At 45.5% G+C, this 17443-nt stretch overlaps 1 long non-coding RNA gene across 1 annotated transcript; it reads right to left on the bottom strand.

Moving 5' to 3' along the window:
* Nucleotides 1-5503: 5503 nt before the first annotated feature.
* Nucleotides 5504-16314, bottom strand: LOC310769185. The gene is made up of 3 exons (XR_014551500.1): nucleotides 15777-16314; nucleotides 10806-10950; nucleotides 5504-5819 (listed from the first exon to the last, which is right to left on the bottom strand). It is a non-coding gene; the product is annotated as an uncharacterized lncRNA (long non-coding RNA).
* Nucleotides 16315-17443: the final 1129 nt, after the last annotated feature.

The raw sequence follows: 17443 nt of genomic DNA, 5'->3' as shown, positions 1-17443 counted from the left end.
CCTGCTTTGCATTTTAAAATTCTCAGGTTCAATCCTCAGCATCTCCATTTAGGGCTGGGCGAGACCCCAGTCTGAAATGCTAGAAGAGATCTGCTGCCAGTTCACTGTAGACAATATTTAGCTAGATGAACCAATGGTCTGGCCCAGTATAAGGCAGCTTCCTATATACCTAATAATGAGTGAGACAGATGCACCTATACGTTTCTACTCAGAATTCAGTCCCTGTTAAGTTTAACAAGGCGGACTCCCAGGTTAGCAGCAACCTACAACAAATTCTGAACAGAAGGAACTCTGTTTTGAGCAATTTGCTATGCATCAATAAGGCTGCCTGGATAGGGGTATTGTTAGGTGGTCGCCCAGGTCCTATGGGCTTAGCTATCCTGCCCCCTTCCTTCCCTTTTGAAACACTGAGCACACTGCAAAATGCAGTGCTGAGACCCCAGCCTCCTACCCCAGCTCTATACACACCATACATTTAAAGCACATGACTTCCTCCAGAGAATCCTGGGAACTGTAGTTTATACCTCACTTAGCAAGTACAGTTGCAAGGATTCTTTGTCATGTACTTAAAACATATGATGTGTGCACAGCTTATTTTAATTGACCACAAATATTTGTGCAAATTTGTGGCAGGCCTGAGTGCTCTGAGCACCTGGTGACACTCCTGTGCATGCTGCAGCTGCTTTAAATTTAATTTTTTTAACAAATAAACTTGGGAAGGTGGGAGGTTCCAGTTGTGTTTGTTTGGGTCCATGGGTGCATTTGCTGAGGATCACCATGTTAACAAAGCACAATGGCTTTAGGGCAATTCCCTTCAACTCTCTGTCAGATCCCAGAAGGAAAATAATTGTTAGCCTTGATAACAGAGAGGACAACAGTAGAAACAGGTCACACAGGATAAGTATTAACCTTTGGACACAATATAGTCAATGCACTAAAAGTTGGGGTGGGGTGTACGGAAAAACCTTTGAAATATTCTTTGGCTGACTTGGCTTTTATGATAAGTAAAATATGGATACCTAGAAAGAAAGTTTTGGGAGAGCTGTTCTCAGATCATATGCAGGAAGTCTAGTTGGCACAAACCCTCTGGAAAAGGGGTCTCTGCTCTTTCGGTGCCTGTGGACACATTTACAAGCCAGAGAAACTGCAGTGATGACTGCGCATATACCGCAACCTGTTTTATTGGCTACAGAGGAATGCCTCTTACAAGCCTAAGTTCAGCAGGGGGATGGGCACATTCTGCGAGTGCCAGGGAAGTCTCCTCCCTGTAGGAGCATGCTGGTGACCCATGATCTGGAATTGCTGCCAGAGAACTGCATTTTGGAAGAAAGCAGGCAGCAGGGGGCAGCAGCATCCCGTGAAAGCTTTTCAGTGGCACACATACGACTTGATAAGCGGAGCTCAGAACTGTTAAGTGTTATGATGAAATGGCAAGCTTCCTTTCTTTGTTTATTTGCTTTTGCTGGCTAAGTTTCAGAACAGCAGGAGCTGGTTCTCAGGGCATGTGTCAGTGACACATTTGCTCTTGAAAGCCACTACCCTCCCCACCACAAGAGAGACCTTCAAGTAAGCAGGGCTTGTTGTTATCCTACAAAGCTTTTAATAACTCAGATGCCAGAGACCACTGCCTCCTTTATGCCCCATTGCGGTGTTCAGTCTCAGCCTGAAATATCTCCTGCTTAGGATCCATCTTGTCTGTGTGCAAAGTCCATATACGGAAGACACTTTTATATATATATATATATATATATATATATAAATAGACTAGGGACGCGGGTGGTGCTGTGGGTAAAACCTCAGTGCCTAGGACTTGCCGATCGTATGGTTGGCGGTTCAAATCCCCGCGGCGGGGTGAGCTCCCGTCTTTCGGTCCCAGCTCCTGCCCACCTAGCAGTTCGAAAGCACTCCTAAGTGCAAGTAGATAAATAGGTACCGCTTTATAGCGGGAAGGTAAACGGCGTTTCCGTGTGCTGCGCTGGTGCTGGCTCGCCAGAGCAGCTTCGTCACGCTGGCCACGTGACCCGGAAGTGTCTCCGGACAGCGCTGGCCCCTGGCCTCTTAAGTGAGATGGGCGCACAACCCTAGAGTTGGACACGACTGGCCCGTACGGGCAGGGGTACCTTTACCTTATAAATAGACTACGTATCTTTTGGGCCTTTAACAGTTATAACTTGCTACATGAAGCTTTTCCCAGCAGGGACTGGAAAAAGCTTCACCTGTTGATTTCAGCCTACCCTTCAGCTGTTAAAATCACATGGTCTCTGTCCATAAAACAATGTGACAACCCTAGAGAGATGTGGCCTCTTGATAGCTGTCTCACCTGTAGAGCTTGCTTCTCCTAGCTAGATGCTTACTAAAGTCTGCAATTGCTATTGAGCTCTCTGAGTGGGCTGGCTTTGGAAAGATGAGGTTGAACATCAAGCTGTCTTAAGTTGTGCACTAGTATTTTAACCACGTCTTATTTATCTGGGCTCTCAGGGTGGGTTAGAAAGGTAACGAGATCAGGGCTGCCACCTGAATAAAGACATCTTAGTCAATTCATCCTATGAGCTGGATCAAGAAATCCTATAGTCTAGTTACATCTGTGTGAGGGGAAATGCTGCCATATCCTATAGCTGGCATAACTTGAGTATAGGATTGCACCCTCAGCTAATTAAATTTGCAAACTAAAAAAATTCTGCAGTACTTCATTTGTCTTTTAAGTGCTACACATGTGTGTTGTAGCAGTCATCATCTCCAGCGTGTGGCAAGAGGGTGCCTGCCACCTGCATTTTTTATGAGTATTAAAAATGATAGGCATTTTTTTTAAAAAAAAGATTGCCACCAAATTAGGGATACCTTTGAAGCCTTAAAAAAAAATCTCTGATTGCTTGCTTTAAAAGTTGCTGTGCTAAAATTAGTATGTAACACCAGCAATGTTAGAGAAGAAGCATATTTCTATTTATTTGTTGCCATTATTTTGGCACTCAGGTGTCTCACAGTGACACATTAAAAATAGAATTAGCAAAGACATTAAAATCAGATATAAAAACAACAGTAAACGAAAGCTAAAATACTCATCTGAAAATATACTTAAAAGGAACAAGTCCTATCTTAGTTGAGCAGAACTAAGACCACTGACATATCTAACTACCCTCCCAATTAAAAACCCAAAGAGTAGGTAAATAAGTACATTTTTCTCTGGCACCTAACGACAAACAACAATAGTGCCAGGCATGCTTCCTTGTGGAGAGCATTCCAGAAGTGGCAGTCATTAAAAAGGTCCATTCTTGTGGCGCCACCTTCCACTCTTCCCACAGAGAGGGCACATGAAGAAGGGCCTCAGATGACAAATGTAGTGTCCAGATTAGTTCATGTGGGAGAGGCAGTCCTCAAAATACAGGGGGTCCTGAGCTGCAGAAGATTTATAGCTCAAAACCAGTACTTTGTATTAAGCCCAGAAACTAAGCATACCTTAATAAAAGAGCAACAAATTGGACACTTCATATTCAGAAGTAGCACTCACCCACTTCTGAGACTTCTTTCTTTCTTTCTTTCTTTCTTTCTTTCTTTCTTTCTTTCTTTCTTTCTTTCTTTCTTCCTTCCTTCCTTCCTTCCTTCCTTCCTTCCTTCCTTCCTTCCTTCCTTCCTTCCTTCCTTCCCCTCTCCCCTGTTGCTGTTTTCTGAGAGCCTAGTCGTTACAATGACCAGGGCCTGGGAGACCTGTGTTCAAATTCCTACACAGCTTTGAAGCTCACACGATGGCCTTGGGCCCGTCACTGTCTTTCAGCCTAACCTACCGCACAGGGCTGTGAGACTAAAATACAGGATAAATGGTGGGGGGTGGGGGCGGGCACACACGACAACCATTGAGGAAAAGTGGGATATAAATATAATAAATTTTAAAAACTATTTCCAGAGGAGTAGCTGTGTTACTCTGTTGCTGCAAGAGCAAAGAATCATATGATACCTTAAAGACACATTAAGGCCCCCTCCAGATGTTTCTTTATTTCATTCATACAAATTTGTGCTCTTGATGGCGTTGGGGTGGTAATACATGCTATTGCTTTCAAAGCTGCTTGTGGCTGCAATATTTTTTGGGGGCAGGAATACTGCTTTGTTTTCAAACATTGCTTGTCCTGTGGCTTCCTGATAAAACCCTGTAACTTTTCATACTGCAAATGTTCTGGGGTTTGTTCATTTTTTGTTCCACTTTTGTTGCATTATAGCCCAGGAGTGCCACTCTAGACTACAGTGATGCCATAACATTGGTAATAATAATAATAATAATAATAATAATAATAATAATAATACATAATTTATTTATACCCCGCCCGTCTGGCTGGGTTTCCCCAGCTACTCTGGGAATCATTGCAGAACAACTAATAAAGCAGAATGATGTATGGATGGTCCAGTATAGTATAAAAGTAAAGGTGACCCCTGACCATTAGGTCCAGTCGTGACCGACTCTGGGGTTGCGGCGCTCATCTCGCTTTATTGGCCGAGGGAGCTGGCATACAGCTTCCGGGTCATGTGGCCAGCATGACTAAGCCGCTTCTGGCAAACCAGAGCAGCGCACGGAAATGCCGTTTACCTTCCCGCTGGAGTGGTACCTATTTATCTACTTGCACTTTGACATGCTTTCGAACTGCTAGGTTGGCAGGAGCAGGGACCGAGCAACGAGAGCTCACCCCATTGCGGGGATTCGAACCGCCGACCTTCTGATTGGCAAGTCCTAGGCTCTGTGGTTTAACCCACAGTGCCACCCGCGTCCCTGTAGTAATAGTATAAATCTACCACTAATTCACTATCTTCAAGTCAATGACACATTTTTGTAAAATGATTTTAGTTTGCTTCTTTTTGTAAACAACAGGGGTTTTTTTTTTAATGATCAAGCAGTATGTAAATTCTATGAAATAAAATAGAGAGAAATGTTGGAGAATGCATCTGTAAAAACAAAACAACAAAACCAGGCTGGAGGGGCTCTTAATATGAGTTTCTGGGCGCCAGAGTCCACTTCATCAGATGCATGGAATGTTATTATCAGCTGGCCGTAGGGTGGCAATAAGGTCAGAAAGAAACCAAATGCAGAATATGCAGATTGTGATAATTGTATTGAAGCTTAAATGTAAAAAATAAAAAAATCAGTGACCATTCATAACATCCTGGCATTCGTAAGCTATTGTTGCTATTGCTGAATAAATGGCACCACTTGTTCCTCATACCTGGTTTATATTCAACTGTTGTCATCCACACATCTGTGACTATGAACTTTGACAAGTGCTAGTGCCAAAACAAATGTTTGAAGAACTGCTGAGAGCACGACATGTGTGAGTATTTAACCTCTGGGGAAGATTGCATCTGATTTGCACATCTCAGTCCCCTGTGCCTCTACTCATATGTAAGCCCTGTCGAGTTCAGTGGGATTTTCTTCCACATAAGTAATCACAGAATTGCAGACACAGTGTTGGGTTTATAACCAGCTACTCAAAGAAAGCTATTTTCATCTTTTAGGCTGCAAATGACTAAGACAGGTGTACATGCATCAGACAAGTCAATACTTTATTTCCCTTGGGAGAGGATGGAGTAGCATTGGGACTTTCATGCCCTTACCTGCAAGGGGAGCTTATAAAACCAGTCCAGAATGGGATCGGAACCAATGGAAGAAAATTACAAACAGGACAGGGGAGTAGGGAGATAAGTTCATCCCATCTCCCATTCTGGTAAGTGCAAGGCAGCAGAACATTGAAAGTGGTGGATGGTCACATTTAGGATTGCACCATAGTTGTATTTTCCAAGGATTGTGTCCAATGCTAGTCCTCCTCAAAGCATCGGATCCACTGAAATAAATGAACATGAGTAAGTTAGGTCCGTTAATTCCAACTGTACCACTCTGAGTAAAGCTTAGATTCTCAAATGTCTAAACAAATGTTGATACCTTTTTGAAGCAAGAACAGGTTCGCAACATTTGGGAAGCATGGAAGGTAGTGGATTAGAAAATTCCCTTAGGTACACTCATCAAGAAGGAGCAGATCAGATCAGTCAGCACCACAATTTGCAGAGGTAAAATCCCTCAAGCATCTCTGGGCTGAACTAAGAATCATTGCTTCCCTTCAGTACTTGAATTAAAGCCGGAGGGGATCTATTTTTCTGGTGGCCCCTGTAGCTGCTGTCTTCAGAAGGTTTTTGAGGGAGGGAGGCATGGTATGACTAAAAGCAGCTCTCTCGGGCAGCTCTACCTATCTTTGAACAATTTCTATAACAATTGGTCATTATTAGAACTACTGTTTAAGAACTGCTGTCCAAGTTTGCCTCCCCTGGCTTCCATCTCCAATCCTTTTTCCTTTTGTGTCCTGTTTTTTTTAGATTGTCAGCCCCTGAGCAGAGGCTGGGGGTGGGAAAGACTTCTGTGATCAGAGCTTCATCTCCTCTCCACCCTGAGACCAAACTTAGGTAAAGATAAAGGTACCCCCGACCATTAGGTCCAGTCGCGGACAACTCTGGGGTTGTACGCTCATCTTGCTCTATAGGCCGAGGGAGCCGCCGTTTGTCCGCAGACAGCTTCCAGGTCATGTGGCCAGCATGACTATACCGCTTCTGGTGAACCAGAGCAGCACACGGAAATGCCGTTTACCTTCCCGCTGGAGCGGTACTTATTTATCTACTTGCACTTTGACATGCTTTTGAACTGCTAGGTGGGCAGGAGCAGGGACCGAGCAACGGGAGCTCACCCCGTCATGAGGATTCAAACCACCGGCCTTCTGATCGGCAAGCCCTGGGCTCTGTAGTTAAGACCACAGTGCCACCTGCGTCCCCAGAGACCAACCTTAACCCACCTGCAAATCACATGCCACCTGTCAAAGTTGGCCTGCAAGGCAGGGCGAAAGAGATAGTGAAAAAAGCAGGATTGAACTCCCCATCCATCAGCTGATAGGTGGGGAATTCAATGCTGCTTTTTGCAGAGACTGGCTGTACTAGCATTTCTACCTGACATCTCATATATGACATCAGGTATGGGGCTGGAGGGCCTGGTTTGGGGGGGGGACAGCCTGGTGTGACAAATGCAGATGGCTGGTGGGCCAAATTTGACCCACAGGTCAGATGTTTCCCACTTCTGCTTTAACTGATCGGTGTAAACTGTTCAGGGAGCCATTTGTCCTGAGTAGGGCATTAGAAATGCTCTTAAGAAATTGGGGGAGTCAGAAGTTGTGAAATTCAGTAAGGGCTCCTCTACCTTTCCTTCCATAATTTGAGCACTGATTCCCTGCAAGAAACCAGGCGTCCCCTTCAGCAGTGTGTGTGTGTGTGTGTGTGTGTGTGTGTGTGTGTGTGAAGGACAGACTGGCATCTGAAATGGGAGAAGCCAGGTGGGTATGAATGAAGTCCAGTCGTTGTAAAAGTGCACCAGATGCAAGGCTTTCAAACCGAAAGGATAAGGCGGCCCCTTTTCAGCTCAAAAAGCTGTTGATTCACGCTTGTGTTCTTCTGACAGCCAAGCGGAAAGTGCCTTTTCCTGAACCTGGTTATTTATATACAAGAACTTGCTGGTGCTCATGCTAGGGGCCAGCGGGCTTGCTTGCAAAGTTATTCTCTCTCCCCGCTTTCTATTCAGTCAAGGATGTTTCAGATCTGGGTGGAAGAAAATGGAGCTTGATTATGATCTACTGCAGGCATTCAACAGAACAAAGGCATTCATGTCCTTGTTTGGGAGTTTAATAAAGTCCAATGAATATCTAATTAAGTTTCAAATATCTCTGCCTTGCAGTTAGCATGGTTTCCAAAAACACAAACATTTGTGCAGGGTTTGTGTGTGTGCATGTGTTTTCCTCTCTGCTGTGATGACTGATTGCCTCTTAGCTAGTCCCCCCCTTAAAATGATACTGAAGCGTATCAATGCTGAATTTCAAAAAAATGGGGATGGGGAAGCTGGGACCAATTGGATGTTGTGTTCCCTGCCTGTTGGCTGCACTGGCTGCCTGGGGCTGATTGGAGCTGAAATCCAACAACATTTGGAGGACCTTCGCTCAGGTCGTGCTTGCAGGTTTCCTGCAATGGGCTGGCCACTGTGAGAACAGGGTGCTGGACTAGGTGAGCCACTGGCCTGATCCAGTAGGCTCTTCTTATGTTATTATGTCACTGCTTCCCTATCCCTCTTCTTGCAGGGAGTCCACAGCAGCCACACCCTCTGACCCCCAGCTATGTGAGTACTTTGATCATTTGCTTTTTCATCACATTTATATCCCACCTTTCCTCCACAGAGTTCAAGTTGGCAGCTGTGGAGATTCACTACAGTGGTACCTCTGGTTAAGAACTTAATTCGTTCCGGAAGTCCGTTCTTAACCTGAAACTGTTCTTAACCTGAGGTACCTCTTTAGCTAATGGGGCCTCCTGCTGCCGCCGCATGATTTCTGTTCTCATCCTGAAGCAAAGTTCTTAACCCGAGGTACTATTTCTGGGTTAGCAGAGTCTGTAACCTGAAGCGTCTGTAACCCGAGGTACCACTGTACTTTTATCCTCACGACAATCCTGTGAGGTAGGTGCGACCGAGATGTAGCAACTGGCCCAAGGTCACCCAGCTTCTTGGCTGGGTGAGGAGTTATACCTGTATCTCCCCTGTCTTCATATTTAACCATTTACACTATTTGTGATTACTTTGATTGTTCACAATCTATGCACATGGCACTTTGCAAGGAACAGTTCCGACAAGTCACTATCTCCCAAGGGACTCACACCCTGAGTGCTGGCAATTACATATGTTCCATTCGGCCCTATTTACTAGGGCTGGTCCCTATTTTGCGGACATTACTGCCCCTGTTTTTGCAATGGTCATCTAATCTAGCCTCTAACCTAGTGCACTGACAGATGTCTATCCAGTCTCTGCTTAGTAAATGCTGCCAGGGAAGGACAGCCTACCTCCAGTGACAGCAGGCTGGTAAAAATGTTGTTGGTGTGAGTTCCTAGAGATGGCATTCTCCTGGGTCTGGCTCTCACCCTGGCATCTCAGTCAGTTTAATCTCCCCCCTCCCTTTCACTTTATCTTCTCTCTCCCTGACATGCATGTAAATGCACAAAGGTGAAGACTTACACACACTTGCACACAGCTTGCCATTCTGCCCGATTCCAAGACAGCCTTTTGAACTGTTGATAGCAGATTGTCAGACAGGGCTTGTGTAACCTGTTGCACTCCAGATGTTCTTGCACTCCAAATCCCATCAGCTCTAGCCAACATTGCCAATGGTCAGAGTTCCCTATCCTTGCTGTAGGACAAACCCAGGGATCAGCAATTTTTTTCAGCAGGGGTCCGGTCCAATGTCCCTCAGACCTTGTGGGGGGCTGGACTATATTTTGAAGGGGAAAAAAAGAACAAATTCCTATGCCCTACAAATAACACAGAGATGCATTTTAAATACAAGGACACATTCTACTCATGTAAAAACATGCTGATTCTCGGACCGTCCGCGGGCAGGATTTAGAAGGCGATTGGGCTGGATCTGGCCCCCCCCCCGGGCCTCAATTTGCCTACCCCTGGACAAACCTCTCCCCTCTCCAACACATATTTAACCAAAGGACTGCACACTTTATTGACTTTTAAAATAGCACAGGACCTGCTGTTGCAGAATAAATGATCACGTCATGAAAGCAGATGTGTAAATGGCCCTGGAGAGGCTTGGGCAAGTAGCCCTCGGTGTGGGTGTTGAGGGTATTAAAAGCTTGTTTCTATCTTTAGCTGTGAAATGTTGGAAGGGATGTAGTTGTTTGGTGAGAAGGGGAAAGTTCTCTGCACTCGGAGGCGTTCTCTCTTTATGCCTGCGTTTTCAGGCTAAACCCAGCACTGAAAACAGGGTCTATGGTTGAACCCTGTTTTGCCCAGGCTGAAAATGAAGCTCATTCCTTGGAATCCAACAATTTGGTTGGAAGAGGCAGGGGTTGGTGGTTACCATCTGTTATTGCATTGTGATATTTGAAGCTGTCTGTTTAACGGTCTGCGGCGTTAGTCTTCAGCTGCATTTGATGTTGCAACTAATATGTGCAATAAGGTGGGGGGGGGGAGGTCAGGGTGGTGGTGGAGAGAGTCTATTGACTGTGGCACAACAGTGAGCTTTTACTTCCTCCTCACTCCCCTGTGCATTGCAGATCTGTGATCTCTCTCCCACTTTCCCTGTCTGTTATGCCCATTGTTGACTGCAAGCCTTCTGGGAAGGTGTTGTGGTACTTTGTCACATTCTCCTGCACAGTGCTTAGCAAGTTGTTAGCACTATAGGAATATAGCAGAACAGGTGAGCACCAAGGTAGCACTCTTGGGCACAACCTGAGAGTGTGGTGCCCCCACAGCATCGGCTCAAAAATCCAGTTTATTTTGGCCCACAAGTCTACAAATGTTGGCACAGTCTTGGGTGCAAGATCTGTATCACTGGAGGGCTGCAAAGTGCATACACAGCAATATATCGTGCCTTGAAATGGTCTGGTGTTCCATCTGAGCTTATAGATGAGTGCCTGAGGGCTTCTTCAAACACCTTTGCAAAATTGATTGCAAACTCCAGAATGGAGATGCTAAGGTTGTAAATTAATTCTAATTAAAATATCCAGCCTGACTCTTTTTCAAAGATTATAGGGCTCTTCCCTCAACACACACACACCAGATGCATATTCTCTGCCTATCCTCCACATTTAGACGGAGCAAACTTCTGCAGCTGCCACCAGTGTGGATTTGACGCATTTGTAATGCGCATCTGATTTGCATCTTATCTCTGTTGTCTGCTCTGAGAAGATATGGGAGCTGGCATGCCTGCAATACAGTGATGTGCGGCTGTGTTGAAAACTGCTACCTTGAAGAGGTCACCTTGCCACACTGCAAAAACCAAGGTGACAAGGATCTTGTGAATCAAGATCTTCTGTAGTCTGCTGTACTTTGAAGTGTTTTAATTGTTTTGCATACTGCGCATCGCCTAGAGGTTTATCGCCAGGAGTGACCTATAAAGAAAGAAAGAAAGAAAGAAAATAAATAAATAAATAAATAAATAAATAAATAAATGTCAGCTTATCTTCCTTTATCCATCTTGTCTGGTACAAGAAATGTCCGACAATGATGATGATGTAATTCATTATCCTGGCCTTTTCACAATTGCACCAGTTTAGCATTAGTGGTCTCCTTTGATGAAGAACGAAAGATAAGCATGTATGATTGCTACTATGCCAAGGCTCAGGAACCAGTATTTGAAATTGGCACCCATGAATCTGGGTAGGAAAAGGCACTGCTGCTCGCCACTTGTATTAGCTGTTCCCAGTTCATACTGTGGTCCCTGTGAGATAACCAGCTTCATATAACTAATGTGCTTAAGTCTAAGTAATGCATGAAGGGGTTAATACCATAGAGTAAGCTGTCCTACCAGGTTTAGCTATATCCCCCTGCACCTTGGGAGGAACTAGATAATCAAGCATTTGTTCTCCTCCAATCTACCCTGAGAAGCAGCCTGTGTCAATAGGTTTGAGTTGTTTGCTCCTGCTCAGACTGCATGGCTATCACCAGCCACCAATAATTTAGGAACTTTGATCACTTTGTAAAACATCTAAATTTTACTGCCAACACAACTTTCTTTTTACCGATGTATGGAAAATCACATGAACCAGACCTTTGAAGAGTTTGTAAGTGAACCAATTTCAACTTAGCAAATGTGTGATTTTTTTCTATGCTTCGGGAATTGGGAAACTTTGGAAAGAGAACTTTTAAAGTACTATTATTGTCTTAATACATTGTCAGCGAAGCTCTGGTGCTGACAGGAGTAGAAGGAGTAGGCATAGGGAGAGAACAGTTAGCAGCAGAAAGCAGAGAGGAGGGGGACAGCAGCTGTAATCTGAGCTCTGACCAAAGGGACAGACAGATGTGTGAGAACTTCGATAGTGGGCAAGATGTTGGAATGCAGGAAATATGCTCTGCCAAATCTCGTAGGATTTCAAAAGTGGCAGAGATGCATGAAAGATACTGGAAGAGAAGGTAGGGGCTTCCGTGCTGGGGAAGGGGGAGGAGCTCAGTCCGGGGAACTCCATCGTCTGGGGAGGACGATGAGTAGAGGAGCTCCGTCTTAGTTTGTTGTTTTAGCAATAAATCTGAAATAATTAACAGCCAGAGTCGTCTCGCGTTTGTGGGAGAGACCAAGCTGTAACATAACAACAACAACAACAACAACAACAACAACAACAAAAATAAATAAATAAATAAATAAATAAATAAATAAATAAATAAATAAATAAAATTTATACCCGCCCATCTGGCTGGGCTTCCCCAGCCACTCTGGGCAGCTTCCAACAAAATATTAAAATACAGTAATGCATCAAACATTAAAAACTTTCTTAAACAGAGCTGCCTTCAGATGTCTTCTAAAAGTCTGGTAGTCTCTTTGACATCTGGTGGGAGGGCGTTCCACAGGGTGGGCGCCACTACCGAGAAGGCCCTCTGCCTGGTTCCCTGTAACTTGGCTTCTCGTAGGAAGGGAACCGCCAGAAGGCCCTCGGCGCTGGACCTCAGTGTCCGGGCAGGATGATGGGGGTGGAGACACTCCTTCAGGTGTACTGGACTGAGGCCGTTTAGGGCTTTAAAGGTCAGCACCAACACTTTGAATTGTGCTCGGAAACGTACTGGGAACCAATATACATATATGATTATCAATAACATACTATATTCCGTATAAACTCATTCCAATTGCACGGGTTGTTTTGGACCTGGAAGAGGGAGGAATGGGGGCGGAATGGGGCAGGGCAGGCTTAAGCATGCTCCGCTAATGTGTGCTTTAACCCAGAACGCAACCCCTGCAGAAATGGGGAGTTGCCTGGTACTAAATTAGATGTGGCAATGGTCTGGCTTAGTATAAGAGCAGATTCCTATTTTCCTATGTTCCTATGTTGAACAGCTTTTAACAAATAGAGAAATTCATAGACTCATAGAGTTGGAAGGGACCCTGAGAGTCATCTACTGTAGTCCAAAACCCTGCAATGCAGGAATGCTTTGGATTTCCTGGAGGATGAGCCTATAGTGGCTACAAGTCATGAGGGTTATCTATCAGAGTCTAGTATCAGAGGCAGTATGACAGAGGCAGGTGCAAGAAGCTGGGGCTCATTAACAGGAGTGCTGTTTTGCTCATGCCCTGGTTAGCCTGCATGAGAATGCAAGGCTAGATGGGTCCCTGGCCTGAACGAACAGATATTCTTGACTATATTGCAAATCTTGGCTGCGCAATGTGCTACCACAGGGAAGATGACAAAAGACCTTTGGATTTTGTCATCCAAGCCAAACAGTCAAGTCAAACAAACACACCCACCCACCCATGCAGCAGATCCACAAAGCTGCATTCATCTTTCGGAACAGAAAACAGAGCAATGCCTTTTACACAAAGGGTACTCAATGCAGGGTTGAGTTGCCGCATTCATACAGTAAAAAACGCTGGAGTACCAAAGCGCAACTCTGTGAAGAAGCCCATCCTGGCCCTTTGAGGGGAGGACCAGGGCCAAGGTCAAATTTAATTTTTTTGCTGCACCTTGAGTGAAGTGCAAAAGCGCTACTGATTTAAGCTGCTTACACTAATCCTCTCCTTCCTGGGTCACTTCCAAGCTCTACTTTGCACCCTCCTTGGTGCTTTTGCCTGGCTAGAAATGTGTCCTTGCCTGGGTGGAGGACCGAGATGTGTGTGTCAGTGTGTGAAGAAACTACCCTGCTGTACAAAGGAAAATGCACACAGGGCCGTCTTAAGCATATGCGGCGCTGGGGTGCAAAGATCCGCCCAGCACCCCTAGGTTACCCAGAGTTGTTGACCATTTTTTAGGGGGGGACACCCCAAAGTTGTTGTCCTTTTGACCTTTTTTAGGGATAGAACCCCCAAAGTTGTTGACCTTTTTTAAAGTAAATAGTTATTTACCTTTAGAATAGTTATTTACCTTTAGGGACTCACAGTGCCAACCAACGGGGGTGCCAGTGCCCCCCCACAGGGGCTTATGAAGGTGGGTGTGGGTTCCATGCTGGGGGGGAGGCACAGCCGCCCACTGCCTCCCCCCCTCAGCTCGGTCCCGGACTCTCGGCCTGGCGCCCTTGAGAGCCTGGTGCCCAGGTGCCATGCACCCGGCTAAGACGGCCCTGAATGCACATGTATTGTCCTGTCTACCACTGCCTCTTTCCCTGCCACCAATCACATGTGGCTCTCGGAAAGTTGCCCAGAAGAGAATGTGGCCCTCAGGCTGGAAAAGTTCCCCCACCCCTGACTGACAAGGATCCCTTCCACTGAGTATGTGAAGACTCCTGGTAGGATCAGCAAGCCCTCCTGCCCCCAGCCACTCAGAGAGCTCAGCAGCCCAATGCCCTTTCTGGCTGCACAAGTGACCCTTGTGCTGTGGAAAATCTGCTGTCCACCCACCTCCAGGTTTAACCCCTCTCACTCCCCACTGGCTTCTGAGTAGCGTGTGCCCTCAGAGTCCCTTGCCATCCAAGGTCTCTCCCTTTGGATGATGAAGCATGGCATGGAGAAAGTGGACAGAGGAAAAGTTTTCTCCCTCTCCCCTAACACTGGATATCTGATGAAGGTGAATGTTGGGAGATTCAGGACAGAAAATAAAAGAAAGTACTTTTTAATACAGAGCATAGCAGACTTTCCAAGTGTCCCTATCTTCCAGGGATGTCCCTGATTTAGAGACACCGTTGCGGTTTCTGGATTTGTTCCCACTTTTCCTTAGGATGTCCCAGTTTTCATTGGAGAAATGTTGGAGGGTATGAAGTTATCCAACCCCTGAGCCATCCGAAGGCAAACCTGTATAGGGAAGGTGTTGTTTTTTTTTTAAAAAAGGCTAATGTTTTATTATGTTTTTATAAGCTGCCAAGAGTGGCTGCGGCAACCCAGTAAGATGTGTGGAGTACAAATAGTAAAATTATCATTATGGAATGGGACGTCCCTGTTTTCATCAGAGGGTATGGCATAGTTAAAACGATGGACCTTGCTCCCATAGGAGGCAGTGATGGCCACCAACTTGGATGCTTTTAAAATAGATGGAAGTGAGGTCTCTTGAAGGCTGCTAGCCGCAGTGGCTACGCTCTGCCCTCCACAGTTGGAGGAGGCAATGCTTCTGAATATCACTTGCAGGAAACTGCAAGAGGGGAGAGTGCTCTTCTGCACAAAACCTGATCACAAGTTTCCCACAGTGATCTGCTGGGCCACTGTGAAAGCAGGACACTGATCCAGCAAGCTCTTCCTATGCTCTTATGGATACCGACACACTGTTTTGGCCTCAATTTAACGGCTAGCAACTCCGCTTGGATTTTGCAACAGAGACAGGAAATGAAGAGCTGTCTGTTTTTTCTTGCTGGCTTGCCTGTGAGGCAACCCAACGGAGAACCATTCACAACATTTCTGTGTTTTGAAACGCATCTTCCTCCGTTTTGCAGTAGTGGCATCAAAACAAAACCAAGCCAACTTTGTGGGATAAAGAAGGCGGTGTGTGGGGTTCGAGTAGTCCAATTATGCACAGCTGTCCCATCCTCTTCTATAGGTACTTTATAGGGGAAATGTCCTATGTGTAGCCTTTCCTGACCTGTTGTAGCCGCCAGCATTTGGGGTCAAAAGAAAGTGATTTAAAACAACTGTTTTTGAGACATTTCATTCCGAATCTGCTAGACAGATCCAGACAGAGGATGATGACAGGTGGGTGTTCTGCCCTCCACAACATAAATCCTGGCTACACCCATGGCAGAGAAAATAGCCTACCATAACAAAGGTATAACACTCATGCATTGTTCCTCCTATTTTTGCCTGCGGCCTCACCTGCCACCGAGATGCTGCTCTCAGAAGGTCCTCCAGAAGAACCTTAATATCTGATGAAAAGGGAATGAAATACCGGTAGTTCCCTGCCCCTGCCCTAGGGCATTGTGGGGAATAAATATGGTGGCTCCCAGCACTTTTTAAAGCAACCACCCAAGAATGCTGCCTGTTCCCCTTACAGAGATTGCAGGACATTTCAAGTGGGCGACCATACCGCTTCCATTCCCTAAGCCGCTCAGCACGCAGCTGTATCGACATATGTTCGTTTATTTTGTTATACGTTAATTAAATTTGTATAGTCACCCATCAGTAAATATTCCCTGGATGGCTTCCATAAAAAGGAAGGGAAGGAGGGGAAAGAAAATATTGACAATATAAGATGCAATAATTAAAATTAACAATAAACAATAAAATATAACTGTATGAGTGTGCGTAAACCTTTCTTGCAGCAAGGACAGTACTATACACAGTTTACAACTTGGGTTAGGGGAACAGCAAACTCAGTTTCCTACAAACAACAGAGTTTCCTACAAAGTTTAAAAGCCTGGGTCTTTGCCTCAAATTGAAACCACCACAGAGTCATCAGATGAACCTCTCTGAGGAGTCTTTTATGCAGCTGGGGTGCCACTACCAAAAAGGCTCTCTCCTTGGGAGGCCCCTGTCTCCCTTCACTTGGCAGTGGCAGCAGAGGATGTGGTTTGACCGACAAGCATCCGAGGGCACGGTGCCTAGCAGTGCGTACCTTTAACTAGAGTCATCTCCCTCCCCTTTCATGTCATCCTGAACAACAGCATAGCATAGCTGCATGGGAAGGAGCTGAGCTTTAATATGGCACTTGAACCAACTGCCTCTGAAAAACACTGTTTGCACTCTGCTGCCCCATTCTTACTCTGGCACATTACTCGACTGCAGTGGTAGATGGTGCCCATTGGAACTGGAAGGGCAGAAAGCAAGGAGTCCAAACGCAGGGGGAGCCAGAGCCAATTGCAGGCAGAGGCAACAAATTCTAATTTCGACCCCATCCTCCTCCCTGCTGTGTTCTACAAAGGCAAGGCTGAGTCTACGGAGGAGGAAGGTGGCAGCCAGGACAAACCCTATGGACTGGTTCTAAGGCAGGCAGGCGGGTAAAGGCTGACTGAAGGCAGGCCATGGCTTTTGGGACTATGGCCCCTTGGCCCTACGGAACAACTTCCATTTCTCAAATGTACTGTGAAAACCGCAGACCTACTTTCTAGCTAAAGCTGTCAGGATTCTGTTCCAAAGGACCAAGGAAATCTGAAATCTGGGTCACCTATTAAAAATGCAAATGACTCCAAAGTCCATATATCTTATTACTTTGCCTAATACGTTCATCATAGGGAGGGGTAAGGAGCTCAGGAGGAGTATTCTCTGGTCTCTGGAAGTCCTCTTTCCGGTTCTGAAACCTCACCAGGTATTACTCACGCATTTCCAAGCAGAAGGGGCTAGGAGCTTGCTTTTTAAAAGCAAACAAATTAAAAACAGCATTCTCCTCATGCTAAGTTTTGTGCCCGCTGCTGAAGCCTGTGCTTATACAAACAATACAAAACAACAATAACAATAGCAGCGTTGTGTATTTGAGCGCTGCCTAGGGTTGTGCAGCCGTGGCTTGTGTCATAAGAATTCTAAGGTATCAAATATAGAATAATGGA

This window comes from Podarcis filfolensis, assembly GCF_964270895.1.
Source record: "Podarcis filfolensis genome assembly, chromosome: 8".
Taxonomy (NCBI): domain Eukaryota; kingdom Metazoa; phylum Chordata; class Lepidosauria; order Squamata; family Lacertidae; genus Podarcis; species Podarcis filfolensis.
The sequence above is the reverse complement of the archived record's forward strand: the minus strand, read 5'-3'. Positions and strand labels throughout refer to the sequence as shown.